The sequence below is a fragment of the Gopherus flavomarginatus genome, chromosome 6, assembly GCF_025201925.1.
Source record: "Gopherus flavomarginatus isolate rGopFla2 chromosome 6, rGopFla2.mat.asm, whole genome shotgun sequence".
In the NCBI taxonomy this organism is placed as follows: Eukaryota; Metazoa; Chordata; order Testudines; family Testudinidae; genus Gopherus; species Gopherus flavomarginatus.
The window spans coordinates 101,878,427-101,904,224 of record NC_066622.1 but is presented as its reverse complement, the minus strand read 5'-3'; the positions used below and the strand labels follow the sequence as shown (position 1 = coordinate 101,904,224).

General features: G+C 40.3%; 1 protein-coding gene across 2 annotated transcripts in view; it reads right to left on the bottom strand.

The window, feature by feature from the left end:
- PCDH15 (protocadherin related 15) overlaps positions 1 to 25,798 on the bottom strand; it is a 1,406,570-nt gene that overhangs the window by 906,376 nt on the left and 474,396 nt on the right. For both annotated transcript variants that reach the window (XM_050959272.1, XM_050959271.1), the window contains exon 5: positions 21,617 to 21,733. The gene's annotated coding sequence lies outside the window, so the exon portion shown is untranslated. The remainder of the gene's footprint in view (positions 1 to 21,616; positions 21,734 to 25,798) is intronic.

Sequence of the window (25,798 nt, the reverse complement as noted above, 5' to 3'; positions counted from 1 at the left end):
GCATCTTTCCAGTTAACTTTGAATCAATCAGACTTGTAGATTCAAAGTGCAGTCTTTGAATCCATTATAATTAAAATGAGATGATTTGTTGTTTGTTAATCCCTCATAGGAATTCACTGCTGGCACTGTAAACTTTGGGCCAGATTGTGAACCCCTTATTCATGTTGGTGAGCACCTACTCGCACAAGAAGTCATATTTACTTAAACAGGACGGCTTGTGGGAGTAGCCGTTTGCAACTATAAGAAGTTCATGACCTAGCCTTATTTTTTGACATATTAAAAACTATTCTGACTGACAAATGGGTGTTCTCGGATGGGCTATAATTTCAGTCTTTGAGAAAACATCACACAGAACCAACTGCATTTTATATACTATACTAAATACAGGAAATAAATATTACACTGTACCATAAATGTGGTCATTTCTGGAGACTATCATGAAGAAACAGGACATGAAGAAACTGATTCAAAAGGAACTTTTTTTTGCTGCATACATACAAAACTCAACTGTATATCAGACTGAATTTCTTTTAAGAATGGGCATTTTGTTAAGTAGCATTGTGGCTTGATGTACTGACATTTTACCTCTACTTTGGTTCAAACCTTGATTTTGATAAATGAAGGATACTTATCCAGTTACTAGTGAATTCGGGGGCATATTGTTAATATTGAGGCCCTGTGCTATTCTATTATTTTTTATTAAAAAAAAAAGTTGGGTATCTTCAACAATATTTCAAATGAACCAAAGCAGCTAGTGATCTGGTCTTATTTTGATGATTTAAAGCAAAGGCATTTTTAAAACTTATCTGAGTATAAAAAACATCTTCCTAGAGTGTCTCACCTTAGATCCATGTTTTTCCCCTCAGCCAACATCATTCCTCTCTCAACCAAAATAAGTGACTCAAATATTTTCAAAGCAATTTGTTAAAAAAAAGTAAATTAAAATTATCCAAGCCATTGAGGAATCTCGATGTCCAATTAAAGTTAATGAAAACTGGGTATCCAAAAAGGGTAATCTAGTTGACTGAACACAGGACTACAAGCTAGGATCTCTGGAGTTTTAGTTCCCATTTTGGCACTGATTTTGCTGTGACCTTGGACCAGATACTTAACCTATCTGCCATACTTTCTCCATCTGTAAAATGGAAATAATACTCCTAGGAGAATTCTGTGTCACTGCACATGCACAGAATTTATGTCCCTCTCAGATTTCTTTGCTTCCTTGCAGAAAAATGACTTTCTGATGGGGAAGCAAAGGGAAGCCACAAGAGCAGTCATGCAACCCTTCCCACCAGTATGTTTTGGGAGCCCATGGCAGCCAGCAGACAGGTAAATCACTGTGGGCAGGAGGCAGGACTCACAAAGACCCAACTCGTGGCTTCTACCATGTGCCGGGCTCAGCTGCTAGTCACAACTAGGCTGGGGAGAACAGGACTTACTCTTCCCCAGCACAGCATCTAGGGCCGGGTCAGACCTACCCCCAGATTTCTCCCCGAGCTGCAGGAAGCTCTGCAAACTCCCCCGCACCCCTGCTTCCTGCATCCATTGCTCCTTAGCTGCAGGGGGAGGGATTCCTGTACAGGGAGCAGCTCCCCCATCTGCCCAACCCCTGTGCATCCAGATCCCTCTGATACCCAGATCCTCGCACCAAGCCTCATCCCCCATACTCAGAACCCTCCCCGCCCCAATGAGCTCCACACCCTCTGCAACTGGACCATCCAGATGAGCCACCCGCATAGGATAGAAAGAGAGAGCTAGATAGTAAGAAGTCTTTTTCTACTTGTCTGCAAGAAACATTTGTTAGTTTTACACTAAAAACTATAAACCTGGTTCTGCCAGAGGTGCCATCTCTGAAAACAGTAATTCCAGCGTCTGATAAAATCCTTTTTGCTAATGTTTCAATCCTTGCTTATTCTTCCCCACTCTAAGAACTATTCATCCTCATGTATGAGGAAAGACATATTCTGAGCAAAACCAGTTTTTTGCGCTAAACAGTAACTTATTTAATACCTATAAAGGGGGGTCTGCAAGCAATTTAACCAGTATGATAAACTAGATACTGGACAAAATATCTTAAACTGTCAAGTATCTTCTGCCAATAGGCTACCTGAAGTTTTTACATATCTTTCTGCGAAATCAGGAAAATATAATGCCCCATAATGCTAAATTTTCTTTTTGATTTGTCACCTACCCTGGAGAACTTGGGGACCATAAACCAATGAATAGATTACACAGTTTCATAAATGTAATTTTGTAGTCTGTGTCAGATATAATATGGAATGGATAATATTCTTCAGTTTAACTTCACTGTTTCAGAACATCACATGAAAAAGAGAAATAGAGGTTGTTCACAGAAAAGGTGAAAAGAGATTGCAGTATTTCATGGCATATGGCACATTTCTTAGTGGAGAGAAGGACATGTCATATATTGTCTTATCAATAAATCTTCCTATCCTCAAATTTGTTTCTCTTATTTTAAGTTATTGATCACTACAATTTTTAGGTGTTTGTTAGCTATAAGGTAGTATGTCACTCAAGTGTAATAAACATCTTACAGTTCTGTTTCAATGGCAGGCATGTGCACTAATGTTATCTTACACTGTCAGGTCATGAGTGTATTTCTTCAGTTTCCCCATCTTCACTTTCCGATATAGATTTACCCATGTGCTTCAAATAACATCCAGCATTTGTGATCTGGTTTGTTATACTGTACAAACACACAAGCAAATAAGTATCTGCATATTTTCCTGTTCGGCAGCATGGAGTTCACAAATACTCCATCCCTTATGCTTCTTTGGGATTAATCTGTCTCCCTGGGACAAGGGTCTCACAACTTTTTGTAGGCTCTATAAACTGTCAGACTTCTATTAACTCAGCCTCAAATACTCTGGTTCATGGTTCTCTGCAGCCTTCTGCCTACGATCTGCAGAAGAATCAGCTCTGGGCTCTGTAATCCATTAGTCCTCTGTCTGGCTACTATGGGAAGACCCACGTTAGGATTTATCCTTCTTGACCCCGAGCTCCTCCTGTCCTTGCCTGAAATCTGGTTTCCTAGAGGTAATATGCTTTACTCCCAGTTATGTGCACTGAAATTACTAATCTCAACTTTAAAGGTACAGGACCATAACAGACACATTGATATGTGAGCATGCACCCAAGGACCTGTGTTCTGGTAAAAAAAATGCTACAAAATACTTACCTCCTACTTCAAAATAGTGGAATACATATTCTCTCTTATTTTTTTTAACATGATGCTTAGCCAAAAAAAAATAACTTTCAAATAATGAAACATAAGAACACACTAGACATCCTCAACCCCTAAATTTCAGTGTGATCAGATGACAGAAACAACAAACAAACCATTATTCAGTTCCACCTCAGACCACAACCTAAGTTTCTGAGAAATGGATGAGTCATGCAGAGGGTCCTAAAGCTCAGATAGTTCGGATATTTCAGTGCAAGGGCTGTGAGAATTCCAAAGTTAAGGAGCCCTCACTCATAATGCTCTATGAGCAGCCTCTTGCTTTAACTGAGAGAATTTCAGATTAACCAACACCCTAAATTATTCATGAAAGCCAATTAATACCTTCATGGTCTGCACTGGTTGCCATATGCTTTCAGTACACCCTTACTCACCAATGTTCGGAGCTTTTAAGAAACTTGAGAGACTCAGGTGCCCAACTTTCACTCAAATTCAATGGGAGTTAGGAACCAAGACATTTTGAAAATTCCAGCCCAAGGGGGTAGTTGCATTCTGCACCAGCTTCACCTTTCAAAAAGCCCAACATAATCTATTGCACCTAATCTTCAGCATGGATGCCAGCAAGGAACGGATGCCAGTTGCAAGATTTGCATCAGATAGAAAAAGATTTGAGATTTTGGCCAAAGATAGCTAGAACGAAACAGTCAGGGCTACAGCTGCCTCTAGGTCATACAAACAGTTATTGGTCAAACCAGACAGCCCAGCTTGTGAACTTCAGCAACAAAAAGAAAGTGGACATAGTTATTTTCACACACAATCTTCACCATGGTTTCTGATTGTTTCTCCCAACACCTATCATCATTTCTGACTTAAATGGATTGAGCTTCAGGTGAGTTTCTGTCATCTACATTTCTCTCTCCAATCATGAAATTTTCATCCTTACCCCTATCCTGAGAGGTTCAGATAAATTCGAATACATAGACATCCACACTCTTGGAAACATTTTAACTGAACAAAAGCTCCATAGCATTTGAGGTTCACCCATTGCTGATATGCACTGTGTGTTTGTGCTTTACATTCAGATTTATATAGAAACATTCTGGTTAAACATGAAGCAAAAAGCTTCAAATGATTCATAAGTTTGTGGTTCCAGGAATGTATGCCCATAATAGGCTTGGCAAGCTGGTTAATTGACCAGTCAACTAACCACCTATTATTTGACCATGGTTAAATATGGTCAAATGTGACACCAAGAATGCCCTGTTGTAGGTGGCAGCCTACCTTTTGGATTGCATTATGGTGCCATTCTTTCACTTTTTAGAACTTCAATTCATTGTGTTTTGTATTTTTTTTAAATTATTTCTTTGGTATTAGGCATAAGTATCGAAGGCTAAGCTGTTGGAGACCATAAAGTCTTACTCTCCATCCTCCCTAAACAGTTGCTACTGTTCTAACGCATATTTTAAAGTACTAATTTGACCATATTTGACAGCCCAACTAATCAATCATTTCTGGATTGCTTAAATAGCCAACCCATTCAGCGTTCTAGTGTTTCAATCACCAAAAAGTTATTTAAATCAGAAGAAACCTTTGTATTTTATATTGTAGTTAAAAACAAACAAAAAAACCATGTATTTCCTTTGATTTTCAAAAGGAAAAAATTGTACAATTTTAAGAAAGTATATTTAAAAGAAAATGGTGGACCATCTTCAAGGCCAAACATACTACTCTCAATGGAACTCCCATTCATATTATTGGAGGTTATATGCACAGATGATTCTAGGTTCCCAAATTTTTTGCTATGAACAATGAAGGAAGGACATATTTTGAAACAAGTTTTCTCATGCTCATTGTGGGTCCATATACTACTGCAAGCTAAGAGAGATTAGTAAGTGATGTCAACTTTAATTCTCCATGCAGATCATATAGGCAGTACATGCCCATTGTATCTGAACTCAGCAAAAACAAAAGACCAGATATTGTGTACAACCTACAATGCTGAGCTCAGGAGAGAGTTTTGATATTTTAAGCTGTATACCTGCAGGTTTGTGACTTGACTTTCCTGTGGAAATTGGGCCCAAAATGTACCTTTTGCATTGTTCTGACATGAAAAAGCCTTAAAATGGACATAATTGTGGTTGCACTGACTTTAAGGCCCCTTTACACTGCAAAAATGGCATAAGGAGAGAATACAGTAAATGAGAATCAGGCTTGTTTGTTTTTGCTAGGTTTTAGTAAAATTTTAGAGCTTCTGTTAGTGATCCATTGGAAACAATGGAGCTTTGACTTTTACTGGGACAGGTGCTTTTGAAAATTTTAGCCAACTCTAAAAATCAAACATTTAGAGAGGGAATGTGAACTGCTTCATATATAGCAACTCTGCAAAATTACAGTATCACAAAACTGATTTGGAACACCATTACTTTTCCAATCCTACATCTCTTCTGACACTTCTAAAACTTAATTTTAGATAGCAATAGTATGATTCAGTCGTTGCTACACCAGACAATCTCAGGTCTTCAGAAGTGAATAACTGTTTCTGTAACCCATGTTGACATTGGCCCTGGATCAATCCATTTTCATAGTATGCTTATATTTCATGCATGTTTATTTTATGTAAAGTGATGAACACATACCTGTATGAATTTCCAACCCATCAGACTGCATTATGGCACCAATAAAACAAAGCACTTAAACACGTGCTTAACTTCAAGCATATGAATAGTCTCATTCACCTCAAAAGGAACTATCTAGGTGATTTCCAGGATCTTGCAAAGAATTACATTTTAGTCCATAGTCTTAAGACTTCATGATGATAACCTCAATAGTAGAATATGTAATTGCTTTACTAAATCCTTTTGTTAGCTATATAAAATAAACATTTCTGTTCACTAATCTTTTAGATTTATTGCCAAATATTATTTATCAGGGCCAAATGTCAATTTAATAGCAAATGATTTACATAATTTTGTATTGAAGAAAAAAAATAAACTAGTCTTAAATTTTGCAATAAATTTGACTTTTTATTATTGGTTTTAGGATTTCAGATTAATAAAAAACAAAAACTTATATTCTTGTTATTTTAGCATGATGTGTGTGTGTTTTGCTTATGTAATGGTGCAATGCTCTGTTTGCCAAAATGGTTTCAAATGCTACAAATTACAAATATTATTCATGTTTGTCTTTCTGTGTTTTTCAAAAATTGCGCTATAATCATTAGTTTCAGAAAAATTCTTGGCAAGGACAGAATCAAAACTTTTATACAGCAGCTGTGTGTATTGATTAACATAACATTTAACAAATTATTGTGAAGATTAATGGCAGCAACCAAAACTAACAAAATAGCATAAAAATATGACTTTCTGAACTTCGAAAGAGAAAGAATTTGCTTTTCTCAAATGGAGTCAATATTGTCAAATTTCAGAGTGATAGCCGTGTTAATCTGTTTCAGCAAAACAAGGAGTCCTTGTCGCTCCTTAGCGACTAACAAATTTATTTGGACGTAAGCTTTCATGGGCTAGAATCCACTTCATCAGATGCATGGAGTGGAAAATACAGGAGCAGGTATAAATACATGAAAAGATAGGAGTTGCCTTACTAAGTGTGACATCAGTCTAATGAGACAATTCAATTTGTGATATGTGCCAGCAATGCCCCTCTGCCATTTACACTGGACAAACTGGACAGTCTATATGCAAAAGAATAAATGGACACTAATCTGACAACAGGAATTTTAACATTCAAAAACCAGTAGGAGAATACTTCAATATCCCTGGTCACTCAACTAAAAGTGGCAATTCTTCAACAAAAACATCTTCAAAAACAGACTCCAATGTAAAACTGCAGAACTGGAATTAATTTGCAAACAGGACATCATCAAATTAGGCCTGAATAAAGACTGGGAGTGGATGGGTCACTACAAAACCAAAACCTAATTTTTCCCATACTAATTTTCCCCTACTGTTACTCATACCTTCTTGTCAACTGTTTGAAATTACCATTACAAAAGTTGTTTTTCCTCCCTTGGTATCCTACTGTTAATTGAATTGTCTCGTTAGACTGACCTCACACTTGGTAAGGCATCTCCCATTTTTTCCATGTATTTATACCTGCTCCTGTATTTTCCACTCCATGCATCTGATGAAGTGGGTTCTAGCCCATGAAAGCTCATGCCCAAATAAATTTGTTAGTCTCTAAGGTGCCTCAAGGACTCCTCATTGTTAGTATTGTCAATTTCTCAGAGTCAGGCAACAGCAAGCAAATTGAAGACTGTCTCAAGGTCTGATATTTTACAAATAATAAAAGTTTCTCTTATATTATGCTAAACTCTAGCCTGCCATTCACACACTGCCACTGAAAAAAATAAAGAATTACCAAATCAAGATTTGTTAATTTCAAGTCCACTTCACATTTTCCACATCACCACTATTTTAAGTGAGAGACATAAGACGCCGAAACTTTTCACGCAATATTCTCTGAAGTATATAAAATCAATTTTACTTTCTTATACTCATGCATCACACATCACCTCCTAAAGAAAAGAAATGTAATATTCTAGCTCAGTTACAAAATAAAATTGTTTTCCTAGGGTATGAATGACAATTTCAGAACTATGTTATTTGAAGTCTCTAGAAGGAGCCTCCGGTCAAAGGGCTAAGGGAACACTGGTAAAAAGGAGGGTTGTCTTGTTATTGTACCAGATGTTAGAAGCACCAACCCCCATTTCCTAGTTTCTTTAGGGGATGACTTTCCCTAAGTCCAATTCCAACTTTGGTGCATCAGGGAACCAGCCCTTCCACAGAATACCTGTACTGCATATCTGCCACATGCTAAGTTGTGACAAATTGACTTAAATTCCTTACTTAGCTCAATGATCTGCTGAGGGAATGACAAAAAACCTACCCCATCCTGGCAGTGAGAAAAAAAAATCATTCCCAATCCCAAAATAAAACAGGCAACTAGCACAGTGCCCACATCAGAGAATGAAACCTGGTCCTACTCAGATCCCAGGGGTAAGTGTTGCTTTTCCATGGTGAGAGCATGCTATGGCTAGAAGTAGTAAGACTTAAATATCCTCCTTATCCCACAGTGCACATGGTGGGCCATACCCCACCTGAGCCAGCCTCTTCAAGTTCAGGTAACCAGCCCCCACTTTCTGCTTTTCTCAGTAAACCCAAATGGAATCCTAAAGAAGCCACCAACGCTTTTCTGCCTACCAATCTGACAAAGTCCCGTGGCTTTTTAGGTTGCAGTGAGCACATTTTTAGTCTTCTCCCTCATAATTGGTGTTCGGGCTCACTAGGCACATAATCTCAGAATATCTGGCTCTGATTTAAACATTCAATTTTCTGGTCAGAAGAGGTTTTCAAAGGGACACTGCAAAACGAAATAGCCTACTCATCTTACGTCTAGGATTACAAACAATTAAATTACTATTTAATTATTCAATTCCTGAATCAAATCAAGTTTTGTTTCTTGTTAGGGCAAGCTGTAAGGGAAAATCCCTTTATTATTTTATAAATCATTGCAAGCACACTGGTTTTAATATTTATGTAGCTAGATTTTGTACAGTTATTTTTATTGATCCTATTGTAATTTGCAATGAATTAATGGCTGCCTGGTTATAAAATGTTTAATAAGTTATGTTAGTTCTCATGCGGTCGTTTCGACAGCACAGAGACAACTGAATGCCTTATGTACCCCATAATGTTCTGTCCTGAGCCAAATCTGTCACATTACAGAGTAGAAGGACTGAGCATGACAGCTGTATGTTGATGTCATCCAGCCATCATGTTTTCCATCTTGGGAGAGATCTTTTCCATCTAGTTTTCACTTGGTCAAAGTCAAAGATGATTAATAAGTTATAGCTCTTTGATAACCCAGTCTGACCGCTCCATATAAAAATACTGGGATTAAGTTAGTCTACTGTTCTGTTTGATGGATGTTCAATTTATTATATGGATGAAAAAAATCTCATGAATTATTTTGAAGGAAAGTTATGTACTGAATCTATATGTGTCAAGAAAAGTATTATTTAATATTATGATCTTCTATAAAAGAGTACATACTTTTATGAAAATTCTCAGACATTATAATACCCAAAATGTCCAGAGAACCTTAATTTCTGCAAGATTCTTTCCAATTCTCATCAGAACAGCTTCCATGACCAGAACACAGGATGCATTCAAACATAAACTGAGATGTGAAAAAAAAAATCATTTATTCTCTGAATAAGATGGAAATGAATCATAGTTGTATCTAAGAATATGACATAAGCTTGAAAACTTCTTCAGACAACAGCTTTATCCAGTGGATTCTGAAAATATTCACACTCCAAAAATCAGCAAGGTTGACCAAGCTATCAGATCTTTTCATGTTAGATGGATACCTTACCATATCATGGGGTTTTCAATGGATGAGCATCTATGATGCAAAACAACAAGCATGTTGGAAAAACAGTATATAGTCAGAAAAAAGAATAGTATGTAATGTGTTGTCTATAAAAGCCTCCTTGATATCCCGTGATAGCCATAAAATCTAGAAAAATGATTTAAGAAATGTTGAGCTGCTACAACTTTTAAATCCCTTTACAACAACTTATTCATTTTATATTTAATTGTAAATTGTCCCTGGCATTTATTTCAGTCTATTTCACTCACGTAACGTTTGCAAGTCTTTAAGATTATTTTCCATGAATAAAATGTTCGCAAAGTGTATCCAAGAGAAATGGGTGAACTGTTTAAATGATCATGTTTAAACAAGGTACAATTAGGTCAAACATCTGATCTCATTCCTGGTGTGTGTTTGTTTTAGGAAATAGCCGTATGAAGTAAAATACAGCAAAGTCTGTACAAAACCCTTTTAGGGCAACCATTTGACTAATGAAATAGAATTCCAAAGAATTCCCAATACCAGGTGCAATTATGCTCCAACTTTATTAGGAGGTCACTTCTGGTTAACCAGTCTCTTTTAGTGATTGCTTAAGACAAGTTTCACTTTACAATTAGTAAAAAAACTTTCATCCAAGTGATATCCTTATTAATATTTATCCTTACAATTTTTGCAAGATTATGACTTGTCTCACACAGCAGCCCTTATTCCTCTGCACAACCTCACTGGTCTGTGTGTTTTGTATCTGAAGGGGTAGAAACATGTTTTGTGTGAGGGGAATGGGTGGAGCCTGGGGTCTGCTGACCCAACACATTGGAACATGTGTTGGGGGGTAAGAAACTTTCTACTGGTACAGCGGATTACTTATATCTACCTGCCCCTGAGAGCAAGGGGGGAAACCAGGAATGTAACTGTGACCATCTGGGTCACAGTTCCTGGGCTTCTCCTGGGACAGGGAAGCTATGCATCATCTTATATTTCAGGTGAGTCTTACAATTCTCAGACTCTGTTACTTTCAGATGGGTAAAGAAAAGGGTGTACGCAGGCTGTCAGGGAGCTGGTTATGCCTCCCTGATTCTCATTCTGGCCTGGGATGCATTTCAGATTAGCTTTGGAGCTACTCCAAACTATGCCTGCTAGGAATGGTTCCCTAGAAATAATATGCACTACAAACTGACAGAGCTTATGCTCCAGCCAGCCCCCTACCCAGCCCTCCCCACCCCGACATGGCCCCTGTACAAGTTACATAGATGCATCCACTGGAGGCCTGAAGAGCACTTGTCAGTTTCCCAAGGAGAAGTAACTGATCACATACGGTGATCACACACTTTTTTCCCCAGCTGCCTGGCATTAAAAGAGAAAAAATATTTTTAATATCATGTTCTGTATGCAATTCATGTAACTGCAAATGGAAAAGAAGGAGGTCTGCATGATTGAAAATGGGAATGGAGATAGTCAATAAGCTCTATATCTGGGGCAGGAAACTTTTGGTTGGGAAACTTTTGGCCTGAGGGCCACATCAAGTTTTGGAAATTATATGGAGGGCTGACTAGGGGAGGCTGTGCCTCCCCAAACAGCCAGGCATGGCCTGGCCCCTGCTCCTTATTCCCCCTCCACTTCTCTCCCCCTGATGGTCCCCCTGGGACTCCTGCCCCATTGACCCCCCCATTCACTGATGGCCCCCCACCCCATCTACCCCCTTGCTCCCTGTCCCCTGACTGCCTCCAGAACCCTCACCCCTGACTGCCCTCCCCCCTTACCACACTGTCTGGAGCACCAGTGGCTGGAGGCGCTACAGCTGCACCGTCCAGCTGGAGTCAGCCACGCGACAGCGCAGCACAGAGCACTCGGTCAGGCTGGGCTCTGCAGAGAGCCCAGAGCATTGCACCCGTGGCGCAGCGTGCTGAGGCTATGGGGGAGGGAAAAAAGCAGGGGAGGGACTGGGGACTAGCATCCCTGGCTGGGAGCTCAGGGGCCAGGCAGCCGGGTCCCACAGGCAGGATTTGGCCCGCGGGACCTCTGGGCTAGGTGGACCTTTGGTCTGACCCAGTATGGACATTTTTATGTTCTTATGAAGGAGTGAAATGATAGGTTAGTGGAGAAAAGGAGTCATTCGCCTCCCCTTATTTTCTGATCACACAATGTCCAGTAACAGATCACATTTCTCAAATGTATTCAGTATTCAAAATTATTTGTCTCATTTTTCCACAAATTACAAATCACTTTATGGTTTTCTGTTGCTGTTCAAAATAATAAAAAAAAATGAGCTGTATTGTTTTCTTATTATTGCCTATATACGTTATATGGGATTTTTTCTGTCCTTTAACTGGATTAGTATAACTCATCAGGGTTTTTTTGTAGAAATTCTCTTTTAAATGCATTTAAAATCAATTTTCAAGTTTTTAAGCTTAAAATTCACTTTCTGTATACACTTGCATTAGTAAAATTCAGTCACATGAATATTTATTGAAAGGAACATACATGAAATGAAATAGTTTAAAAATCCCAGTAAAAATTCACAGAAAAAAAAATGTAGCATTTACCCAGCTCTATAAATCTGACAGAAGCAGGGGGGAACCAAGGATAGATTCATGACGACCGAATAAAAAGAGGGAAAAATATAAGTTAAATGAGGGGAAAACAGACAGTGAAGATGATTATTGGTATAGGACAGCTAGACCCCACTCTGCCCCGAGGCCCAGCTCCCACTCCGCCCCCTCCCCCAAGGCTCCGCTCTTGCTCTGCCTCTTCCCAGCCCTGCCTGCCCACTGCTTTCCGCCCTCCCCCCCAAGGCACTCCCCCATCAGCAAAACAGCTGATCAGCAGATCCACTGATCAGCTCTTTCTGGGGAAGGGAAATAGCTGTGGCTGATGGGTGCTAAGCACCCACTGTTTTTTTTTCCCCCGTGGGTGCACCAGCCCCAGAGTACTCACAGAGTCATCATGTATCGTTTGTAGCATATCATCTTGGCCTGTGATTAGGGTTGCCAACACTATATTTCAAAAATAAGGGACTGTTTTCTTAGCACCTCCTCCCATCCATTCTCACATTAATTATTACCATTATTAATAAAAAGCAGTATACATCTACATTCGCCAGGGGTACTACTTGTGTTTTTTGCAGCACTGATGGTGGTCTCGGCTGCAAGGACCAGGCTCCCTGCCCACCTTTCTCCCCTATTGCTGCAGCAGCTACCAACCAGCAGTTATGCTACTTTGCTGGAGACATTGGCAGAGACTCTGCAAGCAGAGAGGCTACACCTGATCCCCTGCCCGACAGAGCCCTTCCCTAACCCTGGCCTCTCAGTGCAGCCCCAAGGCACACAGTCCTGTCCACTTGTTTTGCCAGACAGAGACTGCACAAGGAAAGGAGACAGGACCTCAATCAAGGGTTAGAATTAGCAGGAGGCTTTGTCCAGCAGAGGGCCAGTACTGAGGGGTGCATCTTTTCACTCCCCTCCTGACCCTGGCCCTTAGCACAGCCCCATCTGCTTTCTCTGCATAGCACTGAAGGGCCATGGTTGGGAGACGAATGGAAAGATGCCCCCATCAGTACTGGCCCCCTGGTGTTGAAATGGAGGATAAAAGGCATCCCATACTGATTTAGTAAGGGGCAGGCAATTTTGTAATACGGGAGTGTTAGCAACCTTACCTATGACCCAGTTAGCCCAACCCTTTTTCCAGGTAAGAAAGTACATCTTATATTCCTCAGATCTACCAGCCTGAATCTTTTAAAACACAGCTAATAAAAGAGGACGTTGACATCTCAGACAACTGTACTCGGGACACAGTGACTGATAGCACCAGAGGAGGTCCAACATTCAGCATACAGTGTTGAAAAAAAGAGTGAATTGATCTCCTTATAGCACCTTTGAAAATTTCTTCTGTAGAAACTATAGAAAGCTTGCCCTTCAGGCAGCTTTTTACAGGCTCACAGTTTTACTTTGATTGCTGTTGTTGCTGAAATAAATAGCTTTAGTATTTACGGATTTATCTGTTATCCAACCCTTTGGGAGAACGCCATACCGACACGAAACATTTTATCTGCTTAGTCTCTTAAATTCCAGAAAACTAACAAAGATGTTGCAAATTCAGTAGTAAAATTTCTTTCTTAGGTTTCTTCAACCCCTTGTAAGCCAAACAATCTGTGAATGGTATTTCAAAATGACACAAATGACCCTTAATTTACTGTCAAGTATCAGAGGGGTAGCCGTGTTAGTCTGGATCTGTAAAAGCAGCAAAGAATCCTGTGGCACCTTATAGACTAACAGACGTTTTGGAGCATGAGCTTTCGTGGGTGAATACCCACTTCCTCAGATGCATGTAATGGAAATTTCTAGGGGCAGGTATATATATGCTAGCAAGCAAGCTAGAGATAACGAGGTCAGTTCAATCAGGGAGGATGAGGCCCTGTTCTAGCAGTTGAGGTGTGAAAACCAAGAGAGGAGAAACTGGTTCTGTAGTTGGCAAGCCATTCACAGTCTTTGTTCAATCCTGAGCTGATGGTGTCAAATTTGCAGATGAACTGAAGCTCAGCAGTTTCTCTTTGAAGTCTGGTCCTGAAGTTTTTTTGCTGCAGGATGGCCACCTTAAGGTCTGCTATAGTGTGGCCAGGGAGGTTGAAGTGTTCTCCTACAGGTTTTTGTATATTGCCATTCCTAATGTCTGATTTGTTTCCATTTATCCTTTTCCGTAGAGACTGTCCAGTTTGGCCGATGTACATAGCAGAGGGGCATTGCTGGCATATGATGGCGTATATTACATTGGTGGATGTGCAGGTGAATGAACCAGTGATGCTGTGGCTGATCTGGTTAGGTCCTGTGATGGTGTCGCTGGTGTAGATATGTGGGTTGGCATCGAGGTTTGTTGCATGGATTGGTTCCTGAGCTAGAGTTATTGTGGTGCGGTGTGCAGTTACTGGTGAGAATATGTTTCAGGTTGGCAGGTTGTCTGTGGGCAAGGACTGGCCTGCCACCCAAGGCCTGTGAAAGTGTGGGATCATTGTCCAGGATGGGTTGTAGATCCTTGATGATGCGTTGGAGGGGTTTTAGCTGGGGGCTGTATGTGATGGCCAGTGGAGTCCTGTTGGTTTCTTTCTTGGGTTTGTCTTGCAGTAGGAGGCTTCTGGGTACACGTCTGGCTCTGTTGATCTGTTTCCTTATTTCCTCGTGCGGGTATTGTAGTTTTGAGAACGCTTGGTGGAGATTTTGTAGGTGTTGGTCTCTGTCTGAGGGGTTAGAGCAGATGCGGTTGTACCTCAGTGCTTGGCTGTAGACAATGGATCGTGTGATGTGTCCGGGATGGAAGCTGGAGGCATGAAGGTAGGCATAGCGGTCGGTAGGTTTTCGATATAGGGTGGTGTTAATGTGACCATCACTTATTTGCACCGTGGTGTCAAGAAAGTGGACCTCCCGTGTAGATTGGTCCAGGCTGAGGTTGATAATGGGGTGGAAGCTGTTGAAATCGTGGTGGAATTTTTCCAGAGTCTCCTTCCCATGGGTCCAGATGATGAAGATGTCATCAATGTAGCGTAGGTAGAGAAGGGGCGTGAGTGGACGAGAGCTGAGGAAGCGTTGTTCCAGGTCGGCCATAAAGATATTGGCATATTGTGGGGCCATGCGGGTGCCCATAGCAGTGCCACTGATCTGGAGATATATATTGTCATCAAATTTGAAATAGTTGTGTGTAAGTATAAAGGCACAGAGCTCAGCAGCCAGTTGTGCTGTGGCATCGTCAGGGATAGTGTCCCTAACAGCTTGTATTCCATCTGTGTGTGGGATGTTTGTGTAGAGAGCCTCTACATCCATGGTGGCTAGGATGGTGTTTTCTGGGAGGTGACCAATGCATTGTAGTTTCCTCAGGAAATCAGTGGTGTCACGGAGATAGCTGGGAGTGCTGGTGGCATAGGGTCTGAGTAGAGAGTCCATATATCCAGACAGTCCTTCAGTGAGAGTGCCAATGCCCAAGATGATGGGGCGTCCAGGATTTCCGGGTTTGTGGATCTTGGGTAGTAGATAGAATAACCCTGGTCGGGGCTCTAGGGGTATGTTGATTTCTTCTGGTGTTAGTGTAGGGAGTGTCCTGAGTAGATGCTGTAGTTTTAGTGTATTCCTCAGTAGGATCTGAGGGAAGTGGCCTGTAGAATTTGGTATTGGAGAGTTGTCTGGCGGCCTCCTTTTGGTAGTCAGACCTGTTCATGATGACAACGGCACCTCCTTTATCAGCCTCTTTGATGATAATGTCAGGGTGGTTTCTGAGACTGTGGATGGCATTGCTTTCTGCACGACTTAGGTTGTGAGGCAAGCGATGTTGTTGTTCCACGATTTCTGCCTGTGCACGCCGGCGGAAGCATTCAATGTATAGGTCCAGACTGTCATTTCGACCCTCAGGAGGAGTCCATGTGGAGTTCTTCTTCTTGTGCTGTTGGTGGGAGGGCACCTGTGTATCAGTGCACTGTTCAGTGTTGTCCTGGAAGTATTCTTTGAGTCGGAGACGGTGAAAGTAGGCTTCCAGATCGCCACAGAACTGTATCATGTTGGTGGGGGTGGCAGGGCAGAAAGAGAGTCCCCGAGATAAGACAGACTTTTCTTATGGGCTGAGTGTGTAGTTGGATAGATTGACGATATTGCTGGGTGGGTTAGGGGTACCACGGTTGTGGCCCCATGTGGCAGGTAGGAGTTTAGACAGCTTACAGTCCTTTTTCCTTTGTAGAGAGGTGAAGTGAGTAATGTAGATCTCCTGTCTTATACTAGTGAAGTCCGTTTGTATAGAAGTTTGGTTATTAATGAGAGTCTCCAGGTTGGAGAGCTCTTTTTTGATGTTTTCCTGTTTGCTGTATAGGATGCTGATCAGGTGGTTCCTCAGTTTTTTTGATAGAGTATGGCATAATCTCTCACTGTGGTCTGTGTAGTATGTAGATAGCAGTGGATTTTTTACCTTTAGTCCATTTGGTATGATGTCCATCCGTTTGCATTTGAAAGGAAGATGATATCTGTCTGTATTTGTGCAAGTTTCTTCATGAGGTTGATGGATTTCCACTCCATACGGCTAAATGCAGTGCCTTGCATGGTGTCAAGTATCAGAGGGGTAGCCGTGTTAGTCTGGATCTGTAAAAGTAGCAAAGTGTCCTGTGGCACCTTATAGACTAACAGAAGTTTTGGAGCATGAGCTTTTGTGGGTGAAAACCGACCTCGTTATCTCTAGCTTGCTTGCTAGCATATATATACCTGCCCCTGGAAATTTCCACTACGTGCATCTGAGGAAGTGGGTATTCACCCATGAAAGCTCATGCTCCAAAACGTCTGCTAGTCTATAAGGTGCCACAGGATTCTTTGCTCCTTAATTTACTGACAAGTGGCACAATTTGATGAGACTTTTTGGAATTCACACTCTTTGTGATTAGTGTAGGATCAGCCTTACATTGTCTGCTTTGTTCTTGTTACATACTTTTATTTTCAGCAGGAAGGAGAAAGTCATGAAAAGGCAGATTGTGGCAAGTATGGGAGAAAACCTGATAGTCAAAATTCTGTGCTTCAGCATCAATTGACTTTGTTATCCTTTTTCTGTCAAAATCTATGTGGATTAATTGTAGGTATAAACTGAAGATCTTAATCTCTCCTTTTGATTAACTATATTCTCTTGTGATTCAACCAACCATTCTTCAACAACATGGAAGTCTCTTTTCCTGAAAGTTTGCGTATCTTTATAGTCAAGTGACATTCGGTTTTCAAATAGCATTAAAAACAAACAAACTACGGAGTGACTAATTGTTCTCACCAAAAATTTGTGATATAATTGGGAGTCAGAAATAATATCTTGAAATAAGAGAGACGCATCTGAAGGTATTTTATTAAAAGGTCCCCAACTTAGCATATTTTTCACTTAGCTCCCATTGGAAACCTGAACTTCCAGGGATGTCAGCTGGATTTGCAGCATGATAAAAAGGCTTTAGGAAATGCATTGACTAGGAAGGCAGCCTAAATAATAAAATACATGAGGTCAGCTGATCAAACAGATACAATAATTAACTGCAAGACAATGGCTGTGGTCCCCCTAGAAGGTCTAAGAAAACCAGGACCTAAATCATTGAGGTCCAGTATGATGTTTGAGTCAACATTCCCATGGGCTATCTAAATTGGGAACAGGTTGTTCCTCAGTGTTAGCTTTGGATTTGCCAACCTCTCCATTAAATGTCTGAGCCCAGTTTGGCTGACATTCTGGGCACACTGCAACTATATAAATTTCCTCAAGCTTTCTCTGAACAGAATGACGGAGCAGATGGCGTGTGGTTTGATTTGTTTTACACACACACACACTGTTTGTTGATGTCATTGTTTGACAGGATGTTAATTTATGGTCTGATTTTCAACAATGAAAACCCACAATTCCAATTTACTTCAAAGACAACTGGGATACTGAAGAACTCTGAAAAATCAGACTATTAGATAATATTTTTAAATAGTATTTTTGTTTGCCCAACATAAAGTAGATAATATATATAAATTGAGACATAAATAGCAATGGAATAATCTGCCACAAGTATTGTCTAGCAATGTTGCCTCTGGTTCAAGCAGATGCATAACTCTGGTGCTTATGTCATTTATCCCATTATGCCCTCACTGCACAACATCATAACTTACATAATCTGAAAAGCATCCAACATTTATTTTAACCCTCATAATATTTGCTTCTGAATCTCCTACAAAAGTCTGTATTCATGGAGGGAAGGTGACCTCTTGACATACTAACTGACAGCTATGTTAACTCAGTTGGAAACAATGATTTGCAAGCAGTGAAAAAGGCAGCAAACAGGAGAGTTTTGGAGGTAATTTAGAGAGGAAGTCTGAGAAGCTTTGTTTCTAGATACAGTTCAGTTTTGAATATCGTGATAGCCAGTGATGGATCAGTAGTTGTGACCTACAATGGATGTGCTGTGTTTTCTTTCCTATCTGAAGCCAGAAGGGACTTTCTGTATATGAAGTACAAGTCAGTGGCTGTAGTGGCAGAAAAGATTCTTAGATCTGAAGCTGAAGAGTTCTGAAATAACCAGATTTGGGAAGCATCACTATTTCAGGTTCAGGCAAGAAAGGAACTGTCCACCAAGGAATCAGAGAGAAGGCTTGGTAGGCTGTAAATACCAGAGGCAAGATGATGAGGTGGCACTGGTTTTGTGAACACTGAACCACCTAAATGGTCTAGATCTCACTAGGAGGAGAACCAATCTGCTAGGGGACAGGCTCGCTAGACTAGTCACGAGAGCATTCAACTAATAAGAAATGGAGAGGGTGGAAAGAATGAACAAATGAGCTTTCATTTAACTCAAAATCAAGATGTTGATTACAAAAGGACTCAACATACTGCATCACATAAAAAGAAGAAATCCTTAGAGTGCTTATATACAAATTCTAGGATCCTGGATAATAAATAAAAGAAGTGGAATTGCACATTTATGAGCATAAATTCAACCTACTTGGTATTAGTTAACATATTGGGAGGATTCAATGATTGAAATGTTAAAATCAATTTAAGAAAGGGTGAATGGGCAAAAAGGGAAGGGAAGTGGCACTCTATGTAAAAAATGACATTAGCTGTTTGAGTAATGGAAAACTGAGAAGAAAATGATTTTGAATGCATGTGAATCAATGTCCTAATAGATAAAATACAAGTACTAGTTGGTATCTGCTGCAGACCACCAAACCACACTAGGAAACATGAGGACTGGTTCCTTAAGAACCTATCCATAGCGTGTAGCGAGAAAAAGCTGCATTTAGCATGAGGGACTTCAATCTGAGTGACATATGCTTGAGGTGTAATTTTGCCCACACTAAAGCATCCTCAGAATTTCTAAATATGATAGATGACAATTTTTGATCACTTCTGTAATGTGCAAACAGAAGGAAGGCCAAACCAGTTTAGATAGATAGATAGATAGATAGATAGATAGATAGATAGATAGATAGATAGATAGATAGATAGATAGATAGCATTACTTCTGGGGGAATCCTGCACCACTGTGTGCAGGCAGAATTCATGTGCCCTGCAGATGTCTTTGCTTCACTGCAGAAAAATGACTTTCTGATGGGGAAGCAAAGGGAAGCCGCAAGAGTGCTCATGTACACCTTCCCAGCAGCAGGGGCACATTGTTTCAGGCACTTGGAGCAGCTGGTGGAGAGGTAAATCACTGTGGGGGGTGGGGCTGTGGATTCCCTAGCCATGAGTCCTACCCTGCGCCAGGCTCAGGTGCTATTCCTGGCTGGGCTTGGGGTGGTGGAAGACAGGACTTCCTCTTCAGCTGCACAGCTGAGACCAGGGCTGGGTCAGACCCACCCCCAGAAACCTCCCTCAACTGCACAATCCCCCCTACTATCTTCTCCATCACTCCTCAGCTGTGGGGAGAGGGGTCACTGTACAGTAAGCTACCCTCTCATCCGCCCAATCCACATGCATCTGGACTAAACGCATACCAGATCCCCCCCACCCCACGAGCCTCACTCCCCCCCACTCACCCGCCCCCCCTGCTGATGTCCCTGCACCTGCCACCCCACTGAGCCTCACCCTCTGTATCCAGAGCTCCCCACCAAGACCGCTGCCTGCCTCTTGATCCCCATCAAACTCTTCCCTCTTGAATTCAGACCCTCACCCCCACTTAGGCCCCCACACTCAAACTCCCATCCTGATGACCCCCACTGTACCTAGATTCCTATCCCACTGAGTCCCAACCAGCTACACATAGACTCCTAACCCACCAAGCCTCACTCCTCCATCACTCAGACTCTCCCACTAAGCCCTCCACACCCAGATGCCCTGCCAAGCCCCAGTCTCCCACACCCAGACCTCGCCCCTGGAGAGTCCCATTCCCCTGCAACTGGAACTTTCCAATGAGCTCCAGTGCAGCCAGATTCCCCCCCACACCTGGACCACACACCAAGATGCTTGCACCCAGATTATCCCCACAAAACCCTATCATCCCATACCTGGATCCCCCCACACTAATGCCTTCAACACTTGGATCCTGCCAGGCTGAGCCTGCTTATCCCACCCCTGGATCAGGGGCCAGGCCTGGGTGTGCATGTGAGACTGTCCGTCTTGCTCACTATCTTGGTGCACCTGGCATGGAGGGGCAGGGCCTTGTGATGTTTCTGGGTCAGGCCCGGCCCTTGAGCCATGTCAGGATCAGGTGTGGCTTCACCACCGAGTCCATGTCCTGAAGAGGCTGCTAGATGATCTCCCACCTCGGTGCAGCCACTGCCATGCTGGAGCCTCCACATTTATTTATTGACAAATAAAAAATACAGAATTTTAAATAATGTGCACAGAATTTTTTATTTTTGGAACAGAATTCCCTCAGGAGTTATATATATATAATTTCTAAATATTATAGATGACTATTTTCTAACTCAAGAAGTATTGCAGCCAACACAGGGGAATTCTTTATTAAACCTTGTTATGCCAGATAAGAGTGTTGATCACAAATCTAATAATTAGTGGTAGCACAGGTACAAGTGATTTTATATACACCCACACCCACCCGCACCATATACTGTGGTGCTTTTCATATAAATAATGAAGAAGAAAAATCACTGATACAGAGAGATCTGAATTTTTTAGTAAGCAGGGTGCAAGTAAACAGTGTGTGTTTTAATACAGCCAAATGCAAAATTAAACATCTAGGAACAACGAATGTAGCCTGTACTTACAGGATTGGGGACACTATCCTGGGACGCAGTGACTGAAAAATACTTGAGGGTCATGTGTGAGCTCCCAGTGCAACACTATGGTCAAAAGAATACTATGTTCTACCGTGATAGACTTGAAGAACTCAATCTTTTTAGTTAAACAAAAAGAAATTTAAGGAATACATAAATACCTACATAGGGAACAAAATATTTTATCCTGAGCTCTTGAATCTAGCAGACAAAGGTATAACAAGATCCAGTGGCTGGATGTTGAAACTAGACAAATTCAGACTAGAAATAAGGCAAGCATTTTTAACAGTGAGGGTACTAAACCATAGGAACAACTTACCAAGAACTGGAGATTTGTGAATCGAAAACTGCAGTTGCTTCCTTCCTCTCCCCGTTGCCCCTCCTCACAAAAGATGCTCTGTTTCAAACAGGAATTAATTTAGGTAAGTCCTATGGCCTGTGTTACAGGGAAGATCAGACTACATGGTTATAATGGTCCCTTCTGGTCTTATAATCTATGAACATGCTAGTTTGTGTGATCACGAAAATATAAACTAACAAAAAACCACAAAGGACAGAATATCTGCATGAAGAATGCAAAATGTTGGCTGTCCTAGGGATATTTATGAGTTGATTGCGTTATTTACAGGGGGAAAAAAAAAGAACTCTTCATTTTCAGCACTTAATAATAAAGCACAACAATTAACAATGAAAAAACCTGCTGCATCAGTGGGTTTTTTTTAATAAGGCCATGTTCTTGTGCAGCATTTCCTCCCTCTTTATTTCAAATTAATCATTTACTACTGCACTGCTATCATTAGAAGCAGTTTTGCAGAAAAGTTCAAAATCACAATAATGCAATGTTCAGAAAATGGCTAAGTTGTCTGTCTCTAATTTATTTTGGGAGACTCAGATGCTTCTCTGGAGCATAAGGAAAACAATTATTCCATATTTTGGAGAGAAGTGCTGGGGGGAGGCAGCTAACACATCTTTAGTCTCTCTGCTTCTCCTTAGTATTGAAGGACTTCATTCTCTTTTGAGGGAGTCTGCATTAAACTTTCACACAATATTTCTCTAAGAACAACATTTATTACAAACAGGGGGAGAATCAGATAAAAAAAATAAAATATATGTACCTAACATACCTCCTCTGAATACTTAGCCAAAGCCCAGAGAGGTCTCCCTTAGCTTAATTACAAAACAGAAAGGAAATTCCACATCTCTAGAATGCAAGTTTCTTCCCTGACCTCCTGTGCTCAGAGTCATAACTAGACACTGCTGTTCAGAGACGGATGTCTCCCTCTCTCACCCAACTTGCTTCTCAAATCCCAGTTGTTTGGGTTCATTGTCATATTAGGGTGAGGTTTTATTAACATTTTCCCCAAAGGGGTGTTTGCTCCTCAATACCATCTGAAAGCTTTGTTATCTATACAACGGCTATTGATCCCTCATTCTATGGGTAGTTCCCCAAATTCTTGTCTCCAAGTCCAGCATTTCAAAAGCCCCTTTGAAAGCCGTTTCTTTCGCCATACCTCACTAACCATCCTGTGACTTGAATGTCCATTGTTATTGGCTCTAAATGTTGGATCATGCCCTCTTGCTGAATACACATAGATTCTATCACTGCTGACTACAGAGGCCATATGAATTTTTCCTCATATCAATTTTCCCTTACCATAAAATATAAGTTATTGTCAGATCCACTCACCCTCCATCCCATCCACAGTCTCAACAATTTCTGGAATATTTTACATCAGTTCCTTGATGAGTGGGAAAGAAAAAGTCTAAACCTCTGAACAAATTTATGCCAGAAATATATATATATCTATACAATTGGATGATATGAAAGCAAGTCATTAAGGATTTTACTTCCCAACTCTGAAGAGACAGTGGACAGGCAAGTAGGACTCTGGCCAAATGATATATTCAGGGAATGTGACTTAACAGGTTACTAACTTTTCATTCTCTATAGATGCCATATTGACTAGATTCCTGCTATTCATGACTAACAGCTCAGGGGAAATCTCTAGAATACAATAAATTCTTCAACTCATAAAAGATCAAGAAATCTTCTAAAGTGGTTTTGTACAACACTGAGAATTACAGAGACATCTCAAAACAGGAAGCAAGGAAGTTGGGGAAAATATTGAAAAAAATGACTAACTGGCAGCATGACCAAATCATCTTGGAGTTGACTGTAACAGTATATGGCCTGTATTACAAGCAGGAAAATGGTAATGGTAGACAGTCCTTTGCAGTAGTGCCAAGTTGAGGAGCTGGTCCAAAGACTTGCTCGTACATATTAACATTAGTGGCAAAGAGCCAGCATAATAAAGACTCTGTATGGATATTCTCAATGTGTAAATTGGTTCAGGAGAGGGAAATTCTCACACTAGAGGAAACAGATCACCAACTGGAACATTGGTTACAGGGTTAGAAAACAAAGTGTGCACTGTTAATTGAATCTAGAAAAAGAAAGGCTAGTCCCTTTCCTCAAAGAAATTCTAAACAAACTTTTCAGCAAAAAGAGAACACCGGATCTGAGTTTGTCCATATTAAAAGCAAAGTGAATGCCTGACATTGTTAAACATACATATGTTCCATGAATGAGTGGGTTCCTGTATGAACTAGTGTTTTTTTCTCCTAATTAAGATAACGTCTACCTACACAAATTATTTCTTTTACCAAACAGCTGTGAAATTCTCAGTTGAAATGGAGATAAATATGCCAAGTGAGGAGGGTGTTCTGCCATCCTAATGACCATAAAAAAGACAATTTTAATTTACTGGATTCTTCATCACTTCTGATGTTAATTCAAGGTCATTTACATCCACATCGAATAACCTAAATTCACTACCCGAACACAGACATGTCCAGACACATTAACATTATGCTTATTACTCCTCTTATTGAACATCATGGAAACTCATTAAACAGTACATGTAATCATGCATTTTAAATGTGAAGTATTAATCCTTGAATATTTGAAATGTCAGGCTACAAAATGCATTACTAAGTACTTGATTTGATTTGATTTAAAAACCCATATACAATCATTTATTTTCTCTCCTTTCAAAATATATAAATCTTCTACACTACTGTCCTAGTTATTTTTTTTAAATGAGGCTCTTTTCTTATTTTTTTAAAAAACTTTTAAATTCAGGTTGCGTCAACCCAGCTTTTTCAGTTCATTGACAATTATATAGACCAATAAGAGTATTTCACCTTAAGAGCATTAACATGATTCTTGATGCATAAACAGGGGAACATTAGAGGAAGGAAAGAGGTGGTATCATCACTGTTTCTATCATTAATTACTTTGATTCCATTATTGGAATAATATATCCAAAACTGCTGTCCACACATTGAGAAGGATATTGAAAACAGGCCAGGGTAATACTTATGCTATGCTGGCTCGATTTGACCCAGTCTTTGCTTGGCATGGATGTTGCCTTGCTAAATTTGTCCTCATGCAAACCTACTCATGATGCTTATAGATGGTGATATTTTGACACAAAATGTATCCAAGTTCGAGGATATTATATAAATAAGACAATGTCATCAGTACAGTGGATATACAGAATGTGCTGCCAGAAGGCAATGAAGCACAAACAGGAAAGTCTCTACACTGAGTAAGGGTAGATGGCTGGGTCAGCATGAATGATCAGTGTATAGAAACAAACCAATTAGAAAAGAAATATAACATAAAAATGGCCTGGACAGCAAAAGTTATGGAAATTGAAGGTTGTGCATGAGTATTGTATGAGTTATATAAAACACAATGCTTAATGTTGACTGGAGAAAAGTCGCAGTTATATAATTTGGATAGGTATAACTATGCTAGAATGTAAGAGAGGAGTTGGAGGATCATAGGAAAAATCCACCATGACCTGTATATGCCCCAGGAGAAGGTAACTGATCATTATCCTTTTCTGTATATCTGTCACTATTCATTGCCTTTTTAGTAATTGTAACCACCAGGCACGCTTATGGTTCAAATACAGGTTTGAATTAATAAACTTGAGTATCTTGGCCTAAGTGTGTTAAACTTTGCCCAACAATAGGCAGGGAACCAACCAAAAAGAAAGGGTGTGTGGGACACTGGGGGGAGACCACGGATAAAAGGGTAAATAAAGAAGGAATCTCAGCACAAACAGAATATGATAAAATTGGAACTTTAAAAATCAGAATGAATATAAATATGGCAGATTATAGAAACTGAGTGCTTGTTTGAGTAGTGAGGAAAAACAATCATAGAAAACAAACATGTAGAAAACATTAGTGCATTTCAATGGCAAGTATCACACTATTTTAAATATGCAACCAATTAATATTAGACTTTGTATGAGTTAAATTTCAGTCTCAACATTATCATCTGCTCTCCTCCAATCATATTACACACAGCTCCAGTTTGAAAATGTAATTGAACATGGGGATAGGAATTATCTCTGAAAGATAATGATGCTAGGGGGAAACATGAATGTATGTAACAAAGGTAGGTGAACTAGGCTGAGAGAATGAA